Source organism: Lolium perenne, chromosome 1 (genome assembly GCF_019359855.2).
Source record: "Lolium perenne isolate Kyuss_39 chromosome 1, Kyuss_2.0, whole genome shotgun sequence".
NCBI classification, from domain to species: Eukaryota; Viridiplantae; Streptophyta; class Magnoliopsida; order Poales; family Poaceae; genus Lolium; species Lolium perenne.
Window position 1 is genome coordinate 227,130,619 of NC_067244.2, and position 24,109 is coordinate 227,154,727.

A 24,109-nucleotide genomic window follows, 5' to 3' on the forward strand; every position below is an offset into this window, starting at 1 on the left:
TCCGAAGTTAAAATTGTTTGTGCTTACAAGGAAGATGCATGATTGTTTCTATCACATGTATATTTGTTTGCTTCCCTCAACTCTTATGCTTGCTAATTAACCTTGCTAGCCAAAGACCTGTACTGAGAGGGAACGCTTCTCGTGCATCCATACTTTAACCCAAACCTACGCCATTTGTGTCCACCATAACTACCTACTACATGGTATTTCCTACCATTCCAAGTAAATACTTCGTGTGCTACCTTTAAACAATTCAAAATTTACTATCTCTTATTTGTTTCAATGTTTTATAGCTCATGAGGAAGTATGTGGTGTTTTATCTTTCAATCTTGTTGGGCAACTTTCACCAATGGACTAGTGGCTTCATCCACTTATCCAATAACTTTGCAAAAAGAGCTGGCAATGGGGTTCCCAGTCCCAAATTAATTAACTTTCATAATTTTACAAATAGACACTCCTCCATGGTATGTGATTGTTGGATGGCACCCGAGGATTCGGTTAGCCGTGGCTTGAGAAAGCAAAGGTGGGGAGGAGTGTCATCTAAATAAAACTAAAATAAAAAGGCACTCCTTCATGGTATGAGATCGTTGGCAGGCACCCGAGGATTCGGTTAGCCATGGCTTGTTTAACCAAAAATAAAACTTTATGGGAGCCGCTCTTCGAGAGTTTGTCTGGCAAGGGGGTTAGAGAACCCGCTGCCATTCGTTGACAACAACAAACACCTCTCAAATTGTTACTTTTATTCTCTTTATATGATTTCAAAACTGAAAAGCTCTAGCACATGATTTAATCCCTGCTACCCTCTGCGAAGGGCCTGTCTTTTACTTTATGTTGAGTCAGTAAACCTATTTCCCTCCATCTTAAGCGAGCATTTGAGTTGTTGTGATCAAACCATCTATATTGTGATTTACTTCATCATGTCTTTTATTCTTCCTTGTTTAGTACAAGTTTTATCCGAATGAATATAGCTTTGAAAGTTATCAATGATTGTGATTGAGTATGCAAGTTATGCCATATAAGCTTTAACATGAGAGCGCTGCTCGATAGATAAGTATAACATGTTAATTGTTCTCTGACCAAGAATGAAGTTTGCCATCACCAATTATGATTTCTTATGCACCTTTATTTGTGACTACCCTCTACTTGTTTCAAGTTGAATTATATGAGGAAGTTGTTCATTAGAATGTCTTGTGTGAATTGATATGATGCTTCTTGTCCGTATTTCATTTATCGACTCTTGACTCCATAAACATGTGGTTCTGTTTACCGAGTTCAGTTTCGCTTGGGGACAAGCGAAGTCTAAGCTTGGGGGGAGTTGATACGTCCATTTTGCATCACTATTTTATATCATAATTTGCTGTTATTCATTGATATATTTCATATTTGGATATGATACTTATGTTATTTCATCTATTTTGCATGTTTCATGATTATTGGAGGATCGCGCACCGGAGCCAGGATTCTGCTGGAAAAAGCGTCGTCAGAAGGCAATATTTCGGAAGATCAACAATTGCCAGAAATTATATGAAAAATCCTATTTTTTCAGAAGACGAAGGGAGCCAAAAGGGGGAGCCGAGGAGGGCCGCCATGGGCCCCCCTCACAGGTCGGCGCGGGCCCTGCCCTGGCCGCGCCGCCATGTGGGGAGGGGGCCCACAGCCCCCTCTGGCCTCCTCTCCTTCGCGTACATCTTCGTCCCGAAAACCTAAGACCCGGAGGATAGTCGAGAAGAGTCACAGCCGCCTCTGCGGGGCAGAAAACACCAGAGAGAAAAGAGCTCTCCGGCAGGCTGAAATATGCCGGGGAAATTCCCTCCCGGAGGGGAAATCGACGCCATCGTCACCGACATCAAGCTGGACATCATCTCCATCACCATCTTCATCATCTCCACCATCATCACCGCCATCTCCACCGCTGCACCTCGTCACCGCTGTAACAATTAGGGTTGAATCTTGATTGTTTGATAGGGGAAACTCTCCCGGTATTGATCTCTACTTGTTATTGATGCTATTGAGTGAAACCATTGAACCAAGGTTTATGTTTAGATTGTTATTCATCATCATATCACCTCTGATCATGTTCCATATGATGTCTCGTGAGTAGTTCGTTTAGTTCTTGAGGACATGGGTGAAGTCTAAATGTTAGTAGTGAATTATGGTTGAGTAATATTCAATGTTATGATATTTAAGTTGTGATGTTATTCTTCTAGTGGTGTCATGTGAACGTCGACTACATGATACTTCACCTTTATGGGCCTAGGGGAATACATCTTGTACTCGTTTGCTAATTGCGGGGTTGCCGGAGTGACAGAAACCTAAACCCCCGTTGGTATATCGATGCAGGAGGGATAGCAGGATCTCAGAGTTTAAGGCTGTGGTTAGATTTATCTTAATTACTTTCAGATTTTCTGGCGCCGTTGCCGGGGAACGAAGAAAAGTTACACCACAAAGATTTCTAACTCCCACGTCAACTGCACGCCAGCAAGATTTTCTGGCGCCGTTGCCGGGGAGATCAAGACACGCTGCAAGGGGAGTCTCCACCTCCAATCTCTTTACTTTGTTTTTGTCTTGCTTTACTTTTATTTATTACTTTGTTTGCTGCACTAAAACAAAACACACAAAAATTAGTTGCTAGTTTTACTTTATTTACTATCTTGTTTGCCATATTAAAAACACAAAAAATTAGTTACTTGCATTTACTTTATCTAGTTTACTTTATTTCCTATTGCTAAAATGAATACTCCTGAAAATACTAAGTTGTGTGACTTCACAAACACAAATAATAATGATTTCTTATGCACACCTATTGCTCCACCTGCTACTACAGCAGAATTCTTTGAAATTAAACCTGCTTTACTAAATCTTGTTATGAGAGAGCAATTTTCTGGTGTTAGTTCTGATGATGCTGCCGCCCATCTTAATAATTTTGTTGAACTATGTGAAATGCAAAAGTATAAGGATGTAGATGGTGACATTATAAAGTTAAAATTGTTTCCTTTCTCATTAAGAGGAAGAGCTAAAGATTGGTTGTTATCTCTGCCTAAGAATAGTATTGATTCATGGACTAAATGTAAGGATGCTTTCATTGGTAGATATTATCCTCCTGCTAAAATTATATCTTTGAGAAGTAGCATAATGAATTTTAAGCAATTAGATACTGAGCATGTTGCACAAGCATGGGAAAGAATGAAGTCTTTGGTTAAAAATTGCCCAACCCATGGACTAACTACTTGGATGATCATCCAAACCTTTTATGCAGGATTGAATTTTTCTTCACAGAACCTATTGGATTCAGCTGCTGGAGGTACCTTTATGTCCATCACTTTGGGGGCAGCAACAAAGCTTCTTGATGATATGATGATAAATTACTCTGAATGGCACACGGAAAGAGCTCCACAAGGTAAGAAGGTAAATTCTGTCGAAGAAACCTCTTCCTTGGGTGATAAGATTGATGCTATTATGTCTATGCTTGTCAATGGTAGGACTAATGTTGATCCTAATAATGTTCCGTTAGCTTCATTGGTTGCTCAAGAAGAACATGTTGATGTGAACTTCATTAAAAATAATAATTTCAACAACAATGCTTATCGGAACAATTCTAGTGACAACTATAGGCCATATCCTTATAATAATGGTAACGGTTATGGTAATTCTTATGGGAATTCTTACAACAATAATAGGAATACACCCCCTGGACTTGAAGCCATGCTTAAAGAATTTATTAGTACACAAACTGCTTTTAACAAATCTGTTGAAGAAAAGCTTGGGAAAATTGATATGCTTGCTTCTAAAGTTGATAGTCTTGCTACTGATGTTGATCTTTTGAAATTGAAAGTTATGCCTAATAGGGATAATGAAAATAAAATTGTTACTACAACAAATGCCATCCAAGTTAGAATTAATGAGAATATAAGATTAATGGCTGAATTGCATGCTAGGTGGGAAAGAGAAGAAAATGAAAAACTAGCTAAAAATAATGTAGCTAAAGTTTGGACTATTACCACCACTAGTAATGCTAATGCCCCACATGTTGCTGCACCTCCTACTATCAATGGTAAAATAATTGGTGTTAGCAATGTTTCTACTCCTAATGCAAAGCGAGCAAAACTGCCTGAAACTGCTAAAACTGCTGAAACTGCCTGTGATAAAACTGCTGAATTTTTTTCCAACATTGGGAACAATGATCCCATTGCTTTAGATTATAATGGTTTAGATTTTGATGATTGCCACATCTCTGAAGTTATAAAGTTCTTACAAAAACTTGCGAAGAGTCCCAATGCTAGTGCTATAAATTTGGCCTTTACAAAACATATTACAAATGCTCTCATAAAAGCTAGAGAAGAGAAACTAAAACTTGAAACTTCTATTTCTAGGAAGTTAGAAGATGGTTGGGAGCCCATCATTAAGATGAGGGTCAATGATTTTAATTGTAATGCTTTATGTGATCTTGGTGCAAGTATTTCTGTTATGTCTAAGAAAATTTATGATATGCTTGACTTGCCACCATTGAAAAATTGCTATTTGGATGTTAATCTTGCTGATAATGCTATAAAGAAACATTTGGGGAGGATTGATAATGTTCGTATTATGGTTAACAATAACCTTGTCCCCGTTGATTTTGTTGTCTTGGATATTGAATGCAATGCATCTTGTCCCATCATATTGGGAAGACCTTTTCTTCGAACTGTTGGTGCTACCATTGATATGAAGGAAGGTAATATTAGATATCAATTTCCTCTCAAGAAAGGTATGGAACACTTCCCTAGAAAGAGAATGAAGTTACATTTTGATTCTATCATTAGAACAAATTATAATGTTGATGCTTCGTCTCTTGATAATACTTGATACACATTTTCTGCGCCTAGCTGAAAGGCGTTAAAGAAAAGCGCTTATGGGAGACAACCCATTATTTTACTACAGTACTTTTATTTTATATTTGAGTCTTGGAAGTTGTTACTACTGTAGCAACCTCTCCTTATCTTAGTTTTATTGCATTGTTGTGCCAAGTAAAGTCTTTAATGATAAAGTTGATACTAGATTTGGATTACTGCGCAGTAACAGATTTCTTGCTGTCACGAATTTAAACAGTAGTCTCTGTAGGTAACTCAGAAAATTATGCCAATTTACGAGCGTGGTCCTCATATATTTATGCAACTTTCATTAGTTTTGAGTTTTCTCATTTGAGCAAGTCTGGTGCCCCAGAAAAATACGTCTTTACGGACTGTTCTGTTTTGACAGATTCTGTCTTTTATTTCGCATTGCCTGTTTTGCTATGTTAGATGGATTTCTTTGCTCCATTAACTTTCAGTAGCTTTGTGCAATGTCCAGAAGTGTTAAGAATGATTGTGTCACCTCTGAACATGTGAATTTTTGGTTATGCACTAACCCTCTAATGAGTTTGTTTCGAGTTTGGTGTGGAGGAAGTTTTCAAGGATCAAGAGAGGAGGAGGATACAATATGATCAAGGAGAGTGAAAGCTCTAAGCTGGGGGATGCCCCGGTGGTTCATCCCTGCATATTTCAAGAAGACTCAAGCGTCTAAGCTTGGGGATGCCCAAGGCATCCCCTTCTTCATCGACAATATTATCAGGTTCCTCTAGTGAAACTATATTTTTATTCCATCACATCTTATATGCTTTACTTGGAGCGTCTGTTTGTTTTTGTTTTGTTTTGTTTGAATAAAGTTGGATCCTAGCATTCATTGTGTGGGAGAGAGACACGCTCCGCTGTTGCATATGGACACATATGTCCTTAGGCTTTACTCATAATATTCATGGCGAAGGTTGAACTGCTTCGTTAATTTGTTATATGGTTGGAAACGGGAAATGCTACATGTGGTAATTGGTATAATATCTTGAATAATGTGATACTTGGCAATTGTTGTGCTCATGTTTAAGCTCTTGCATCATATACTTTGCACCTATTAATGAAGAAATACTTAGAGCATGCTAAAATTTGGTTTGCATAATTGGTCTCTCTAAGGTCTAGATATTTTCTAGTAAAGGCCGAACAACAAGGAAGACGGTATAGAGTCTTATAATGCTTACAATATGTCTTTTATGTGAGTTTTGCTGTACCGGTTCATACTTGTGTTTGCTTTAAACAACCTTGCTAGCCTAAACCTTGTATCGAGAGGGAATACTTCTCATGCATCCAAAATCCTTGAGCCAAACACTATGCCACTTGTGTCCACCATACCTACCTACTACATGGTATTTCTCCGCCATTCCAAAGTAAATTGCTTGAGTGCTACCTTTAAAATTTCCATTCTTTATCTTTGCAATATATAGCTCATGGGACAGATAGCCTAAAAACTATTGTGGTATTGAATATGTACTTATGCATCTTATCTCTTATAAGTTGCTTGTTGAGCGATAACCATGCTTCTGGGGACGCCATCAACTATTTCTTTGTTGAATATCATGTCAGTTGCTATGCATGTTCGTCTTGTCTGAAGTAAGGGCGATTTACCATGAGTTGAATGGTTTGAGTATGCATATTGTTAGAGAAGAACATTGGGCCGCTAACTAAAGCCATGATTCATGGTGGAAGTTTCAGTTTTGGACAAATATCCTCAACCTCATATCAGAATATTATTTGTTGCTAAATGCTTATGCATTAAAGAGGAGTCCATTATCTTTTGTCTATGTTGTCCCGGTATGGATGTCTAAGTTGAGAATAATCAAAAGCGAGAAATCCAATGCGAACTTTCTCCTTAGACCTTTGTACAGGCGGCATAAGGGTACCCCATTGTGACACTTGGTTAAAACATATGTATTGCGATGATAATCCAGGTAATCCAAGCTAATTAGGACAAGGTGCGGGCACTATTGGTATACTATGCATGAGGCTTGCAACTTGTAGGATATAATTTACATGATACATGTGCTTTATTACTACCGTTGACAAAATTGTTTCTTGTTTTCAAAATAAAACCTCTAGCACAAATATAGCAATCCATGCTTCCCTCTGCGAAGGGCCTTTCTTCTACTTTTATTGTTGAGTCAGTTTACCCATTTCCTTCTATCTCAAGAAGCAAACACTTGTGTTAACTGTGCATTGATTCCTACATACTTGCATATTGCACTTATTATACTACTTTATGTTGACAATATCCATGAGATATACATGTTATAAGTTGAAAGCAACTGCTGAAACTTAATCTTCCTTTGTGTTGCTTCAATGCTTTTACTATGAATCTATTGCTTTATGAGTTAACTCTTATGCAAGACTTATTGATGCTTGTCTTGAAAGTACTATTCATGAAAAGTCTTTGCTATATGATTCAGTTGTTTACTCATTACATTTACCATTGCTTCGAATCGCTGCATTCATTACATGTTCTTACAATAGTATTGATCAAGATTATGATAGCATGTCACTTAAGAAATTATCTTTGTTATCGTTTACCTACTCGGGACGAGTAGGAACTAAATTTGGGGATGCTTGATACGTCTCAAACGTATCTATAATTTCTTATGTTCCATGCTACTTTTATGATGATACTCACATGTTTTATACACATTATATGTCATTATTATGCATTTTCCGGCACTAACCTATTAACGAGATGCCGAAGAGCTAGTTGCTATTTTCTGCTGTTTTTGGTTTCGGAAATCCTAGTAAGGAAATATTCTCGGAATTGGACGAAATCAACGCCTAGGGGCCTATTCTTCCACGAAGCTTCCAGAAGACCTAGGGAGAGAAGAAGTGGGGCCACGGGGCGCCGCCACACTAGGGCGGTGCGGCCCTAGGGGGGCCGCGTGGCCCTAGCGTGTGGGGCCCCCGTGAGCCCCCCGACTCCACCCTTCCGCCTACTTAAGCCTTCGTCGAAGATAGCCCCAGTACCGAGAGCCACGATACGGAAAACCTTCCAGAGACGCCGCCGCCGCCAATCCCATCTCGGGGGATTCAGGAGATCGCCTCCGGCACCCTGCCGGAGAGGGGAATCATCTCCCGGAGGACTCTACACCGCCATGGTCGCCTCCGGATTGATGTGTGAGTAGTTCACCCCTGGACTATGGGTCCATAGCAGTAGCTAGATGGTCGTCTTCTCCTCATTGTGCTATCATTGTTGGATCTTGTGACCTGCCTAACATGATCAAGATTATCTATCTGTAATGCTACATGTGCGTTTGTTGGGATCCGATGAATAATGAATACTATGCTATGTTGATTATCAATCTATCTATGTGTTGTTTATGATCTTGCATGCTCTCCGTTGCTAGTAGAGGCTCTGGCCAAGTCATTGCTTGTAACTCCAAGAGGGAGTATTTATGCTCGATAGTGGGTTCATGCCTCCATTGAATCTGGGGGAGTGAAAGCAACCTCTAAGGTTGTGGATGTGCTGTTGCCACTAGGGATAAAACATAAATTCTATATCTAAGGATGTATTTATTGATTATATTACGCACCATACTTAATGCAATTGTCTGTTGTTTGCAACTTAATACTGGAGGGGATTCGGATGATAACCTGAAGGTGGACTTTTTAGGCATAGATGCATGCTGGATAGCGGTCTATGTACTTTGTCGTAATGCCCAATTAAATCTCACACTACTCATCATAACATGTATGTGCATTGTTATGCTCTCTTTATCTGTCAATTGCCCAACTGTAATTTGTTTACCCAATATGCTATTTCTTATGGGAGAGACACCACTAGTGAACTGTGGACCCCGGTCCATTCTTTTACATAGAATACAATCTACTGCAATACTCGTTCTACTGTTTTCTGCAAACAATCATCTTCCACACTATACATCTAATCCTTTGTTACAGCAAGCCGGTGAGATTGACAACCTCACTGTCACGTTGGGGCAAAGTAATTTGGTTGTGTTGTGCAGGTTCCACGTTGGCGCCGGAATCCCTGGTGTTGCGCCGCACTACACTCCGCCGCCATCAACCTTCAACGTGCTTCTTGGCTCCTACTGGTTCGATAAACCTTGGTTTCTTACTGAGGGCAAACTTACTGCTGTACGCATCACACCTTCCTCTTGGGGTTCCCAACGGTCGCGTGTTGAACGGAAAGACATACGTCAACTACGCGCAGCACTTTCTTGTAGTTGCGGATGCTTGCAAGGGGTATAATTACAAGTATGTATTAGTCCTAGGAAGGGCGATGCATTAGCATAGGTTCACCCACACAACACTTATCAAAACAATGAAGATTAATCAGCTATATGAAGCGAAAGCACTAGACTAAATCCCCGTGTGTCCTCAAGAACGTTTGGTCATTATAAGTAAACAAACCGGCTTGTCCTTTGTGCTAAAAAGGATTGGGCCACTCGCTGCAATTGTTACTCTCGCATTTTACTTACTCGTACTTTATTCAACTGCTACATCAAAACCCCCTGAATACTTGTCTGTGAGCATCTATAGTGAATCCTTCACCGAAACTGCTTGTCAACACCTTCTGCTCCTCGTTGGGATCGACATTCTTACTTATCGAAAATACTACGATACACCCCCTATACTTGTGGGTCATCAAGGGACCGACACTGAAAAGAGAGCTATTTGTCGCCAAACAGAGCCGCATCCACCAGATCCATCTACACCACACAGAAGGAGATCCATCACCATAGTTCATCCATCCCATCTCCCATCTCCTCCATAGCCATAGCCATCACTATTGTAATAGAGATCTCCTTGAGAATTGGCAACCATTTTAAGAATATTATAATTTCAATCTAAGTATTTTGCACAATGATTTCTATCTTTATATTTGATCTTGATATTATGTGTGACTAGTCCTCATGGGCTGCGGGTTGGGGTCAATCCTCGCAGTGTTCATGTGCATATAATCTTATGCTATTTGTAAGCATTGAATCTGAGTTTTGCGATCTTGTATCCTTGACTCTTTGCCTCGTCTTGATGATCTGCAGGTGCCCATATCATTTGAGTCGGTCAAGGGAAGAGGTGGGATGAGTGCAGAACGGCGTGCTACCGCAAAACCTCAGTGACAAGCAGGGGAAAGTAACGGTACATGTTTAGCGATTCATTTGGGATCACAACACAATCATCTAGATTAAGACTTTAATTTGGTATGTATTTACTTAAAAACTATTGTTGCTTGCGGCTGTGAGGACAATCGTTAGACCATGCATTAGGCTCTTGTCACCTCTGTCTTTAGGGGCAAGAGTATTTACGGATGTGCTACTCACAAATCTCTTATCTCTATTTTATTTGTTACACATTTGAGCTTCATTTATATATGTATGCATAGCTACGGGTGAAACCTTAACCCTGACCTATTTCCATCATTGAACACAACTCACTTAAAAGTAAACTAGATAGGTCTAGTAAACTGAAGATAAAATACACTAGCAAATCTTGTAGACGTTTCCTTCAAACACCATTTAGCTGTGCTTCCCAAGGTTTGATTAAATCGAGGTCTTCTAGGGAAAAATCTTACCATAATACAATCTGCAATCCGGATCAAAGGTATCACTGACAAGAAAAGTTTCCTCTAGAGACAGTTGGAAATATGCCCTAGACGCAATAAAAATATGTAAATGTATAGTTGCTACCTTCGATCTGGATTACAGATTGTAGTATGATAAGCTTTTTCCCTAGAAGACCTAGGTTTAATTGGACCTTGGGAATCACTACTAAATGGCGTGAAGGAAACGTCTACAAGACTTGCTAGTGTACTTTATCTTCAGTTTGCCGGACCTATCTAGTTTACTTTTAAAGGGGTTGTGTTCAATTATGAAAATAGGTCAGGGTTAAGGTTTCACCTGCAGCTATGCATACATATATAAATAAAACAGAGATAAGAGATTTGTGAGTAGCACATTCGTAAATACCCTTGCCCTTAAAGCCAGAGGTGACAAGAGCCTAATGATCCAACCATTGTTCTCACAGTCGCAAGCAACAACAGTTTTTAAGTAAATATAGACCAAAGCCTTAAGCTAGATGACTGTGCTATGATCCCGAATGAATCACTAAACATGTATTGTTACTTTCCCCTTTCTATCAGTGAGGTTTCGCGGTAGCACGCCGTTCTCCATTCATCCCACCTCTTCTCTTGATCGGCTCGAATGATATGGGTACATGCAGATCATTAAGATGAGGCAAAGAGACAAGGATATAAGATCACAAAACTCATATTCAATCCTTAGACATATCATAAGAATAGATGCACATGAACGCTGCGACGATTCACCCCAACCCGCAGGCTGTGAGGACTACTCACACATAATATCAAGATCAAATACAAAGATAGAAATCACTGTGCAAAATACTTAGATTGAAATCACAATATTCTTACAATGGTCGCCAATTCTCAAGGAGATCTCTATTACAATGGTGATGGCTATGGCTATGGAGGAGATGCGAGATGGATGGATGAACTATGGTGATGGATCTCCTTCGGTGTGGTGCAGATGGATCTGGTGGATGGTGGCTCTGTTTGTCGATGAATGGCTCTCCTTTCGGCGTCGGTCCCTTCACGACTTTTATAGTGTTTGACCACGGGAACGTAGCCACAGGTGGTATGGGCGGACGGTACGGGTGGGGCTTGCCCGTACCGATGCCCGTTAAAGCCCCTCGAACCACCTTTCTGAGCGTAGTCAACTTTGCTAGGCTCCTGACCTGATTTTCTTCAATAATTGCAGGTCCATTTGCCATTATGGCGTGATTTCCTGTTCAGCATCCAAAAATAGAAGAGATTACACATTTTTTTTTGCATTGATTGGGCATTAGTGGCAAGTTGAGAGGTAAACTTAGTCAATTTATTAACTTAGCTAAGGGTTAAAATGCGATAAAATATGGCGTATTTCACAGCCATTAACTTCCCCAAGCTTAAACTTGATCGTCCTCGAGCAAGAAACAAAGAATCATAAGGAACTTGGCATTTAAACCAAAACAACGAGAAAGCAAAGTCACTTACAAGTGGTAACCTTATGAGTCCAGCACTTATCCATTTGAAAGCTTAGCATAGTTAGAGATGTGCCAAGAATATAAAAGGAGCATTGGTAAGTCGAGGCAATCACAATAAAATTATAAGTATGAATAGCTAGTTGTGGAAACAATTACTCTAGCTTAAATAGTTAACTCTCAGTTTGCCAAGGAACATTGAAAGTTTATTATCATCAAATTAAGTATGAGCATGCATGTCTAAAGAGGTGTAAGAAATGAAGTATCTTAATTAAACCCACATCAATCGATCAAGGCTATAAGAACACTTACTATCCATTCATTGCCTTTCAAGAATATAATCAACTAACGGTAGCGAGTCCATGCCAAGACTTGAGAAGTGATATCTTTCGGATTCCTTTGACAGTTTCCAAGTAAAATTCATGAATGACCTTTTAGGATTCTGACAATCATGGGGCCAGTGGTGTTAGTATCCGAAGAGTGTGCGCAACAGTCGTGTTGACACACATAAAGCAATATCAGACACTAATGCATATGTTGACAAGCGTAAAGCAATATCTCATATTTATATACAATTTTACATCTTGGTAGGCATCTCAGCTACCACTAGACTTCAATTCAATTAAACAACTCCTACCAAGAGTTCTATCAAGTCTATCAGAACATCTATGGAGTTAAGTATCTTCAAAGTTAAACCCTTAAGATAATTGGTCATCATACAAGTCATAATTTTAAGACTTCTTCTTGTTGTACTTGTTTGACAATATTATTTCCAAGGCAAGGCTCGGTTAACTAATTGAACTAGAGTAAGAACTTTCCCAATCAACTAAGCATACACATAAAGCTCCACTCTAATTGTTTCAAATCACTCCCACTAGTACAATATCTTAACAAGTCTACTAACTAGGATAAACAATTCATACTTTAAAAGTGGTATACATAAGACATAACTCTTGTAGGTAAATTTGTCTTCTTTATGATGTGTTCCTTCAAAACTCTTGGTAGATATCTCTCATAAATATTATCAAGCAAAGAGGCATCAGAAAAGTCAGCTCTTTCAAGAAGAAGGATAGAAGGATAATTCTTTTCGTATTTTCGTGAATCTGGGATAGAGAGGGAAAACGAAATGAGAATGGAGACAAAGTAAGAAACTAAAACAAAAAAATAAAAAAAGAACTAAAACAAAAAGGCAAATAAAAAAGCAAAGTGTTTAGGGTTTAGGGTTGAACTAAAACAAAAAGGCAAATAAAAAAGCAAAGTGTTGGAACAAACCAACACGAGTGTTTCAAAGCTCTCTCTAAGAGCCGGAGTACAATTTATTCAACACAATTATAAATGCTTGAGGAACACATCCCCAAGATTAGGATTTTATAAGCCCTCTTGGTGAGCTCATTGTGGTGGAGGATAATTTCCACTATTCCATTGGTTGTTCCAATCAATGAACTGGGAATTGAGTTTGGTGGTGTGGTCTCGAAGGTTGATGGCAAAGTTGCTCAGGTTCTTGATGTTTACGGAGCTTCTATTCTTGTAGACAGTGTTGGACCTCCAAGTGCAGAGATTTGTAGAACAACAACAAGTTTTCCTTAAGTGGATCACCCAAGGTTTATCGAACTCAGAGAGGTAGAGGTCAAAGATATCCCTCTCAAGCAACCCTGCAATTATGATACAAGAAGTCTCTTGTGTGTCTAACACACCCAATACACTTGTCAGGTGTATAGGTGCACTAGTTAGGCGAAATGATAGTGAAATACAAGTAATATGGATGACTAGCATAGTGCCCGTGCTTCGCCACGGAACCACACTAATAATACTACAACACTAATATGACTTGACTTTCTAAAAATATTACAAGAATTTTATACCAACGTGCATGGTCTATAAGAAATGCCTGACAATGTATGATATTTTCTTATAATTATAATGTGATCGCAAAAATGTAGCCATTGTTTCAAATCACCTGCACTTTTTGTTTCATAAGTACATGTAACTTTCCTGCCATATATTCTAAATTGTTGACCAATTATAATGTAGTTTTTGTTTGCTATCCCTAGCACCGAAAATTAGCTAACAGATCAACCGAAAGTTTAGTCATATACACATGAAAGCATTCACAAAACCTCCTAGTGGTGGAGCTTGGGCGAGACCTGAAACACGAGGCAAGGAGATATGAACAAATATCTACAAATGACTCAGCAATGTTACATAAACCAGTACTGACATCAGTTGAATATCCTAGATAATGAAGAATTTCCGGGGAGTCATTGTAGCAAGATTGTTCTGCTGGTTTCACTAAACTGAGTCAATTCAACATGTTTGTATGTTAGCCTGGCATGCAGAAGAACGATATACACAACTTTGCATGCCACATCTATCTGCCCCGGTCTTGTTGAAGTCCCTGCTAAGTTGCTTATTAGTTTGATAAGTTTTGTCTTGCATCAACGGATTTCAATGAAATTAAGCAGACAACTTGACGCTCAAGAAAAATTGAGATTAGCAATACAGTCGTCTCCACGCCCATGACATGCGCATGTACACTGCAATCAACAACGCTTCAGGTTCGAAGCTCCAGAAAGATTCAGATTAGCAATACAGTCGTGTCCATGTTCATGCAATGCACATTTACACTGCAATCAGCAACGTGCTCTTCTTCAGATTTGATGGTGCGTCCTAGGCATGTGTGGCGGCAGCGACGGGCGGCGAGCAGCACCTCCTCCTGGGCCGAAGTCCGGAACCCAATCTCCTCACCTATGGCTCCTCCTCACTTCTCTGTGGTACCGCTCTGCAAACCCGACTCTCTCTCTCTCCTTCCCCAACGGGTCGAGATTGCCCCTCTCATCTCTCGTCTCACCTCTCCCGCAAGAGCTCGCTGGCCGGCAGCCCTCCTTTGCCTCATGTCTTCCTGTAACTTTGCTCATCAGGGCTCCCTCCTCCCGAGCTACTATTCGCGCGCGTCAGCGCCTCCTCTGCACAAGCATCGTGCTGCCTCGACGCCTCTGTTGGCAGTAGCCCCTGTGCCGCCTCCTCCATCCGGGAGCACAGCACACACCACAGACCCGATACACCATCATTTCGCGTGCTCGCTGTCGTTCCATTCTCCACGTTGCTTCAACCCCGCTGGTAGCCCTCTTGTAACGGTCCAGGGCAGTACCCCTATTAGAGTTGTTTGTTCTTTTATTTATTGCATCATCATGCATCCTGCATCATCACATCCATGTTTTTAACAAATAAAAATTATTTTATAAACCCTAAACTATTTTGTTTTTCATCTCATATGGTTTAATAAAACCTATCCCTCCTCCTTTTCATTTTTTTTTTAAAAAGAAAACCCCTTCCCTCCACCTGGGCCATCTCTCCTTGGCCCATCCTCTTTTTCTTCCTTTCCACCGCAGCAGCCCATCCGGTGGCCCAGCTCCTTTTCTCTCCAGCCCGGCCCATCTCCAACCTCCCGAAGCGGTACGCCACGCAGTCACCTTTTCTCCTCCCCTTTCCACGTCGACGACGACCTCCCCAAATCGGGTAATGGCGCCGGTGAGCCAATCCTTCGGCTGCGCTCGCTTCCCCTCTCCCCTAAATAACCTAGAGCCCCTCCTGGAACCCTAGCGCCCTCCCCTCTCTCCCTCCTTGCCGCCGCCAACCACTCTTTCTCCCCTTCCTTTCTTCTCTGCTGCAGACAACCTCACAGCACCGCCACTGCCTCGCCATGGCGCCACCTCTCTGGAGCCTCCCTCGCCAAACCGAGACCACCGGCGGCTCCGCCTCGCTCTCCTCTTCCACCTCGTCCAAGGAATCGAACGCGGACGTTCCAAATCGCCGCCGATGATCTCGTTCCCCATCTCCGTCCGCCGCCGTTCATCGTCAAATTCCAGCGCCACCGACCTCCTCTGGTAACGGCGTCTGCACGTCGAGCATGCTGGTGAGCAAGCGCTTCTCCCAGACATACTCCTCTTCTCGTTTGCTTTCGGGTTCCTCTCCTCCTTGTGACAACCGACCGTCGCCGCCGCAGGTTCCTCCGCTGGCGTTGCTCCGATGACCCCCTCTCGACGGCGCCGCCAGGCCCCGGTCCGCGCCGATGAGAGGCGCCCGCGCCCTTTCTCGCGCCACGGACGCCCCAGCACGCTCTGCGCTCGCCTCGCCGCGGTCACCGCCTCCCTGGAACGCGCCGTGCATCACCTTGCGTGTTGCTCTTGGTCGCCACATCAGCGCCAGCGTAGCCCGCGTGGGTCCCTCCGTCAGCCTCTGGGGCTAGAGTCCCGCTCGGTGAGCAACTCCCCAGATCCAATCAGGATCTGCATCTTGTATTTAGCCCCCTGTTCTGTTTTAAGCTTCAACCCGCAGCCCCTGGCGCGGAAGGTTTTCTGAAAACCCCCCTGAACCTCTGAAAAACTAACCCGGGGTCCTTCCCCCTTTCTGGAAATTATTTCCAGGCCCTTTTCTATTTAAATAAATCTGTTTCTATATTTAAAAATGCAGAAAAACTATTTCATTAATAACTTTTAATCTGTAATTCATATGAAAATGTTTTCTATATGAAAATTGATCATAAAAATGAGAGGAACATTAATATGCCATCCATTCATCTATTTGCATCTTGCATCATATCGTCCGTTGATAGTTACACCTGTTCCCCTCACATAATATGCGGAGTATTTCGGATATCCACCTAAGGTTTCCCCACTCCGTTTAACTTTGAAGTAGCGCACCTATGCCATGTTGTGCCATGCTAACCAACACTTAAATTTGTCGGTAGAAATGCAACTCCAACCTAATTTGTTTGTCCGGGGTTCCGACTCCGATTAATATGGATAAGTTGCATTGCACCATCGTTGCCATGCCATGCATATCATGATCATGCTGGATCTTCTTTATCCGTAGTAGTAAGACTTGCATACGTTGTGTGTTTCAGCATTTGCTTCTTCTCAGATAGGATCACGAAGTGGTGTGTGAGATACGACGAGTTCTCCGACAAGTTCTTCTGCAGCTTTTCACAGGCGAGCCCTCTCTCTTCACCTATTTTACTCTCTCCCTCGCACTGCTATCCTTATGTTGCGATTCTTTATCGAGTCATGTGTCCAATTCCACTTGTTTACCATAATAGTCCGATATGCACCATTCCTTATCCATAACCGTTGCTTGATGTTTGAGCCTTGCGAGTCGTAGGCATGTTTAGGCTCTGTTGTTTATCTCGATCTGTTATCGGGATATGTTGGGTTGTTGGGAGGTTATCACATGCTATATCAGTTGTTGGAGATACACATGCTTTACTTATTTGTTAACAACTAAAATTGTAAGCAGAGGCATCTGTGAGCCCCTTTGCGAAAGCATCGGAACTTTGACTTGCTAATGTCCCCTAGGACCCGAGTTCTTGTTATCTGTTCCGAGATTGAGCGCTCTACACATGCGTGGGGACGATTATTGAGACCCCCCCTCACCCATTACCTTTTCTCAAGTCAGTTGAAAAGGGGGCCACAACCTTGGTTTTATTTGGCGCATGCATGTTTATATATTGTTGCATTCGGGTGTTTACTTCCTGTTGCCTTCGGGTGTTTATATTCTGTACTGTACCCCGCGGAAAGTTTAGCGAAGCGTGTGGTTTGCACGCCTAGCCGTTAACGCAAACCCTGAGTCCGCTTCGGAGTACGGCCGGACTCCGTTACGGGTAGCTTAGTCGGGTGGCCCCCCTAGACTTTCTTGTTGAACTGGGAACGGTCTTGTTGTGAGACATCCACCTGTCGTAAGTGGGTCGAGCATGCGTATGGTTACATTTGGGCAACCCATGCAGGGTGTACATCTTATCGATAAGCCGTGTCCGCGGTTATGGACGACTCGGAATTGTATAGCTTGATCATAGAACAACTTACACCGTTATCTTGTTGCTAATAATCTGTTAATAACTTGCGTAGTAATATAGCACTACTACAACCAATACCTAATAAAATTTGTCCACCGTTGAGTGCCTTTTACATTGCCTCTTCGCTTTGTTGAAGGGGATATGTGTAATCGGCTGGGTTATGTTTGTGTAGTATTTATCTGTTACCTTGTGCGCTCTCTTATCTTCTCTGATTAGACGGATGTTGTAGCGTGTCTCTATTGGTTATAGTTTTGCTGCCGCTAAACCTACCATATAGCCCCAGGCGATATATATATATACTCGCCCGGTGAGCATAGCCATTTCTAGTCTCGCTTAGTACGTGCCGGAGTTCGTTCCTTGGTACTTACTCTCGCCTATTCTTTTTCTCTTCTGTTCCCTCCCCTTTGTCGGCAATCGATGGCCCGACTTTGACAGGTACAAGATGACGATGTTAGCAAGGTTACCCTTCCGGCTTGGCCTGGGCAGGGTTATGGACGCTACTGGTTATCTTCAGGACTCTTAGTCCAATTCGTATCTTGTCCGTACTCGGACGTATTCGATCTTCTGTATGATTTGGATCTTTGTATTGTATATTTGTATCTTGACTCGTTAGAGTCCTTGTTGTAATATATATGTTTCTCGTGGGCTCTATTGTAATCTTGTTGTAATGTTACCGCTCGTGTTAATTCCTCTCGCATCACGTGTGTGATTCGTCGCGCACGTCGTGTCGGAGGGCGTCTCTGAATCGATATCGTGCGGATTTCGGCAGGTTCGCTGGGATCCTCATGGTACCGGTTCCGGGGCGTCACAAATTGGTATCAGAGCTCAGGTTGACGGTACCCCACTAGTCCAGCCTGTAGGATAACCTTGTCAACGGACGATGTGTCTAGTGTCAAAACTATTTTCAAAAAATTCGTTGGATAGATCTGATTAGCTCTGATTTTTTCTCCTTACCTATATTCTTCTCCTCTTATCTTTGCGAGTTTTGAATCTTTTCTTATCTGCTTCTCTGAGTCTTAGGTTTCGACGCGGGTTGGACGATCTCTACCTTAACCTAATAGGACCGATCTCTGAAGATTTCTGACAGAAGAACATCACAGGAGCCTAACCTTCGTCTTCTCCATTGATGTCATCTATGCCTCACTGATCTTTCTACAATTCTTTGTTCTTTGACTCCGTCGAATCTTTGCCTGACAATGCTTGCCGATATCGTCAATCAGAATTCTGGGAGCTGCTACACGACTCTCCTATTCATGTGCAGATTAATACTTTGAGTGCGGGATGGGCTGATCACCATACCGACTACTCTTATTATTCGCTCTTGTTACAATGAATTGGTGGATCTGTGTGACTGTTACTCCTTCCTTTGTTTCTCCGGAGTCAACATCATCATCGGAACAACAACTTCTTGTTGGTGGTGTCGACCGGCCAAGCTGGAGCAAGACTTCTTGTTAGTGGTGTCGAGGAGATCGACACGTCGCCTGAAGACCCGATAGTTCACCTCTCTCCACCGTACCTTGAGGTGGGATCTCGGGGCGCGATCCCTTGTTAGTGGTGTCGATTGTAACGGCCCAGGGTAGTACCCCTATTAGAGTTGTTTGTTCTTTTTATTTATTGCATCATCATGCATCCTGCATCATCACATCCATGTTTTTAACAAATAAAAATTATTTTATAAACCCTAAACTATTTTGTTTTTCATCTCATATGGTTTAATAAAACCTATCCCTCCTCCTTTTCATTTTTTTTAAAAAGAAAACCCCTTCCCTCCACCTGGGCCCTCTCTCCCTGGCCCATCCTCTTTTTCTTCCTTTCCACCGCAGTATCCCATCCGGTGGCCCAGCTCCTTTTCTCTCCAGCCCGGCCCATCTCCAACCTCCCGAAGCGGTACGCCACGCACGCACCTTTTCTCCTCCCCTTTCCACATCGACGACGACCTCCCCAAATCGGGTAATGGCGCCGGTGAGCCAATCCTTCGGCTGCGCTCGCTTCCCCTCTCCCCTAAATAACCTGGAGCCCCTCCTGGAACCCTAGCGCCCTTCCCTCTCTCCCTCCTTGCCGCCGCCAACCACTCTTTATCCCCTTCCTTTCTTCTCTGCTGCAGACAACCTCCCAGCACCGCCACTGCCTCGCCATGGCACCACCTCTCTGGAGCCTCCCTCGCCAAACCGAGACCACCGGCGGCTCCGCCTCGCTCTCCTCTTCCGCCTCGTCCAAGGAATCGAACGCGGACGTTCCAAATCGCCGCCGATGATCTCGTACCCCATCTCCGTCCGTCGCCGTTCATCATCAAATTCCGGCACCACCGACCTCCTTTAGTAACGGCGTCTGCACGTCGAGCATGCTGGTGAGCAAGCGCTTCTCCCAGACATACTCCTCTTCTTGTTTGCTTCCGGGTTCCTCTCCTCCTTGTGACCACTGACCGTTGCCGCCGTAGGTTCCTCCGCTGGCGTTGCTCCGATGACCCCCTCTCGATGGCGCCGCCAGGCCCCGGTCCGCGCCGATGAGAGGCGCCTGGCGCCCCTTTCCTCGCGCCCTGGGACGCCCCCAAACGCCACGTTGCGCTCGCCTCGCCGCGGTCACCGCCTCCCTGGAACGCGCCGTGCATCACCTTGCGTGTTGCTCTTGGTCGCCACATCAGCGCCATCGTAGCCCGCGTGGGTCCCTCCATCATCCTCTGGGGCTAGAGTCCCGCTCGGTGAGCAACTCCCCAGATCCAATCTGGATCTGCATCTTGTATTTAGCCCCCTGTTCTGTTTTAAGCTTCAACCCGCAGCCCCTGGCACGGAAGGTTTTCTGAAAACCCCCCTGAACCTCTGAAAAACTAACCCGGGGTCCTTCCCCTTTCCGGAAATTATTTCCAGGCCCTTTTCTATTTAAATAAATCTATTTCTATATTTAAAAATGCTGAAAAACTATTTCCTTAATAACTTTTAATCTGTAATTCATATGAAAATGTTTTCTATATGAAAATTGATCATAAAAATGAGAGGAACATTAATATGCCATCCATTCATCTATTTGCATCTTGCATCATATCGTCCGTTGATAGTTACACATGTTCCCCTCACATAATATGCAGAGTATTTCGGATATCCACCTAAGGTTTCCCCACTCCGTTTAACTTTGAAGTAGCGCACCTATGCCATGTTGTGCCATGCTAACCAACACTTAAATTTGTCGGTAGAAATGCAACTCCAACCTAATTTGTTTGTCCGGGGTTCCGACTCCGATTAATATGGATAAGTTGCATTGCACCATCGTTGCCATGCCATGCATATCATGATCATGCTGGATCTTCTTTATCCGTAGTAGTAAGACTTGCATACGTTGTGTGTTTCAGCATTTGCTTCTTCTCGGATAGGATCACGAAGTGGTGTGTGAGATACGACGAGTTCTCCGACAAGTTCTTCTGCAGCTTTTCACAGGCGAGCCCTCTCTCTTCACCTATTTTACTCTCTCCCTCGCACTGCTATCCTTATGTTGCGATTCTTTATCGAGTCACGTGTCCTATTCCACTTGTTTACCATAATAATCCTACATGCACCATTCCTTATCCATAGCCGTTGCTTGATGTTTGAGCCTTGCGAGTCGTAGGCGTGTTTAGGCTCTGTTGTTTATCTCGATCTGTTATCGGGATATGTTGGGTTGTTGGGAGGTTATCACATGCTATATCAGTTGTTGGAGATACACATGCTTTACTTATTTGTTAACAACTAAAATTGTAAGCAGAGGCATCTGGGAGCCCCTTTGCGAAAGCATCGGAACTTTGTCTTGCTAATGTCCCCTAGGACCCGAGTTCTTGTTATCTGTTCCGAGATTGAGCGCTCTACCCATGCGTGGGGACGATTATTGGGACCCCCCCTCACCCATTACCTTTTCTCAAGTCAGTTGAAAAGGGGGCCACAACCTTGGTTTTATTTGGCGCATGCATGTTTATATACTGTTGCCTTCGGGTGTTTACTTCCTGTTGCCTTCGGGTGTTTATATTCTGTATTGTACCCCACAGAACGTTTAGCGAAGCGTGTGGTTTGCACGCCTAGCCATTAACGCAAACCCTGAGTCCGCTTCGGAGTACGGCCGGACTTCGTTACGGGTAGCTTAGTCGGGTGGCCCCCCTAGACTTTCTTGTTGAACTGGGAACGGTCTTGTTGTGAGACATCCACCTGTCGTAAGTGGGTCGAGAATGCGTATGGTTACATTTGGGCAACCCCTGCAAGGTGTACATCTTATCGATAAGTCGTGTCCGCGGTTATGGACGACTCGGAATTGTATAGCTTGATCATAGAACAACTTACACCGTTATCTTGTTGCTAATAATCTGTTAATAACTTGCGTAGTAATATAGCACTACTACAACCGATACCTAATAAAATTTGTCCACCGTTGAGTGCCTTTTACATTGCCTCTTCGCTTTGTTGAAGGGGATATGTGTAATCGGCTGGGTTATGTTTGTGTAGTATTTATCTGTTACCTTGTGCGCTCTCTTATCTTCTCTGATTAGACGGATGTTGTAGCGTGTCTCTATTGGTTATAGTTTTGCTGCCGCTAAACCTACCATATAGCCCAGGCGATATATATATATACTCGCCCGGCGAGCATAGCCATTTCTAGTCTCGCTAAGTACGTGCTGGAGTTCGTTCCTTGGTACTTACTCTCGCCTTTTCTTTTTCTCTTCTGTTCCCTCCCCTTTGTCGGCAACCGATGGCCCGACTTTGACAGGTACAAGATGACGACGTTAGCAAGGTTACCCTTCCGGCTTGGCCTGGGCAGGGTTATGGACGCCACTGGTTATCTTCAGGACTCTTAGTCCAATTCGTATCTTGTCCGTACTCGGACGTATTCGATCTTCTGTATGATTTGGATCTTTGTATTGTATATTTGTATCTTGACTCGTTGGAGTTCTTGTTGTAATATATATGTTTCTCGTGGGCTCTATTGTAATCCTGTTGTAATGTTACCGCTCGTGTTAATTCCTCTGGAATCACGTGTGTGATTCGTCGCGCACGTCGTGTCGGAGGGCGTCTCTGAATCGATATCGTGCGGATTTCGGCAGGTTCGCTGGGATCCTCATGGTACCGGTTTCGGGGCGTCACACCTCTTCTCCGTCACCGGCCCGAGCTACACCTGCAAGCTCACCCCTCCTTCGATTTGTGCCTTCTCACGAGCTCCATCCGATGTCCACCGCCTCCTCTCCCGCACAAGTCCAGCATGCTGCCGTTCTCTGGCACGTCTCCGACCTCCCTCTAGGTCAGCCTCGTGCCACCGTTCTCCAGCACATCGTCGACCTCCCGCGAGTTGAATCTCGTCTTTGCGCACCTCGTAATAGTAGAGAAAAATGGGCATGTATCTGTTCCATAACTGGGCCGTGCCTGTCTCGAAAGGTATTACCGATCGATCAAGGCGAGCGACGTACGTACCAATGGATTAAGATTTAATAGTAAAGATCATAAGTGGTAATTGCAATCTGAAATAGAGAGGACAACAAGCAAACATGTAGCAACACTAGCTGTAAACAATGTTTCAATGCTTAGAAATAAGTCCTAGAGCTCTTACTTTCACTAGTGGACACTCTAAACAATTATATCATAATTGAATACATAGATATTATCTCTTCACTACGCTACTCTAATCACTATCCATTTGATAACAAACACAAATTCATTGTGTAGGTCCGCATAAGAATTCCTTAAAGTTCGCACTCCCAATCTATGGCCACCCCACACTGTCACTTTGAGCATACAGAGATGGTACTAACTAGTCACCACAATTCATAAGTATTTCTGTAAATTAAGCTTAAGAAACAAACACGGCGTGCACACTGACAAGATATCCCCGGAGATCACATAATAAAACTACTTGAGTAGCATAATAGTTGGAGAATAACATCTACATATTCAACTAGATTACAAAGCTCACGATCACATAAAGATCATATCATGGGAGAGAGAGATAGACCACATAGCTACCGGTAAAGCCCTCGGCCCCGGGGGAGAACTACTCCCACCTCATCATGGGAGTCAGTAACGGTGATGGAGATGGCGGTGGAGTCGATGGAGATAGCTCTGGGGGCAATTTCCCGTCTCGACAGGGTGCCGGAACAGAGACTTTTGTGCCCTTGGATCTTGTTTTCGGCGGTGGAGGAGGTACGGAACATTTCTAGAACGAAGGCTTATTGATTTAGTGTTTCGCGCCAGAGGCTTTATATAGGCGAAGGAGATAGGTCGATGGGGTGCCCGAGGGCCCCACACCATGCCTAGGCGCGGCCAGGGCCTGGGCCGCGCCTAGGGGTGGTTTGGGCACCCTGTGGCACTTCCTCGACTCCCCTCTGGACTCCGTCTTTGTTACGGTAAAATAGGGACTTTGGCTTTTGTTTCGTCAAATT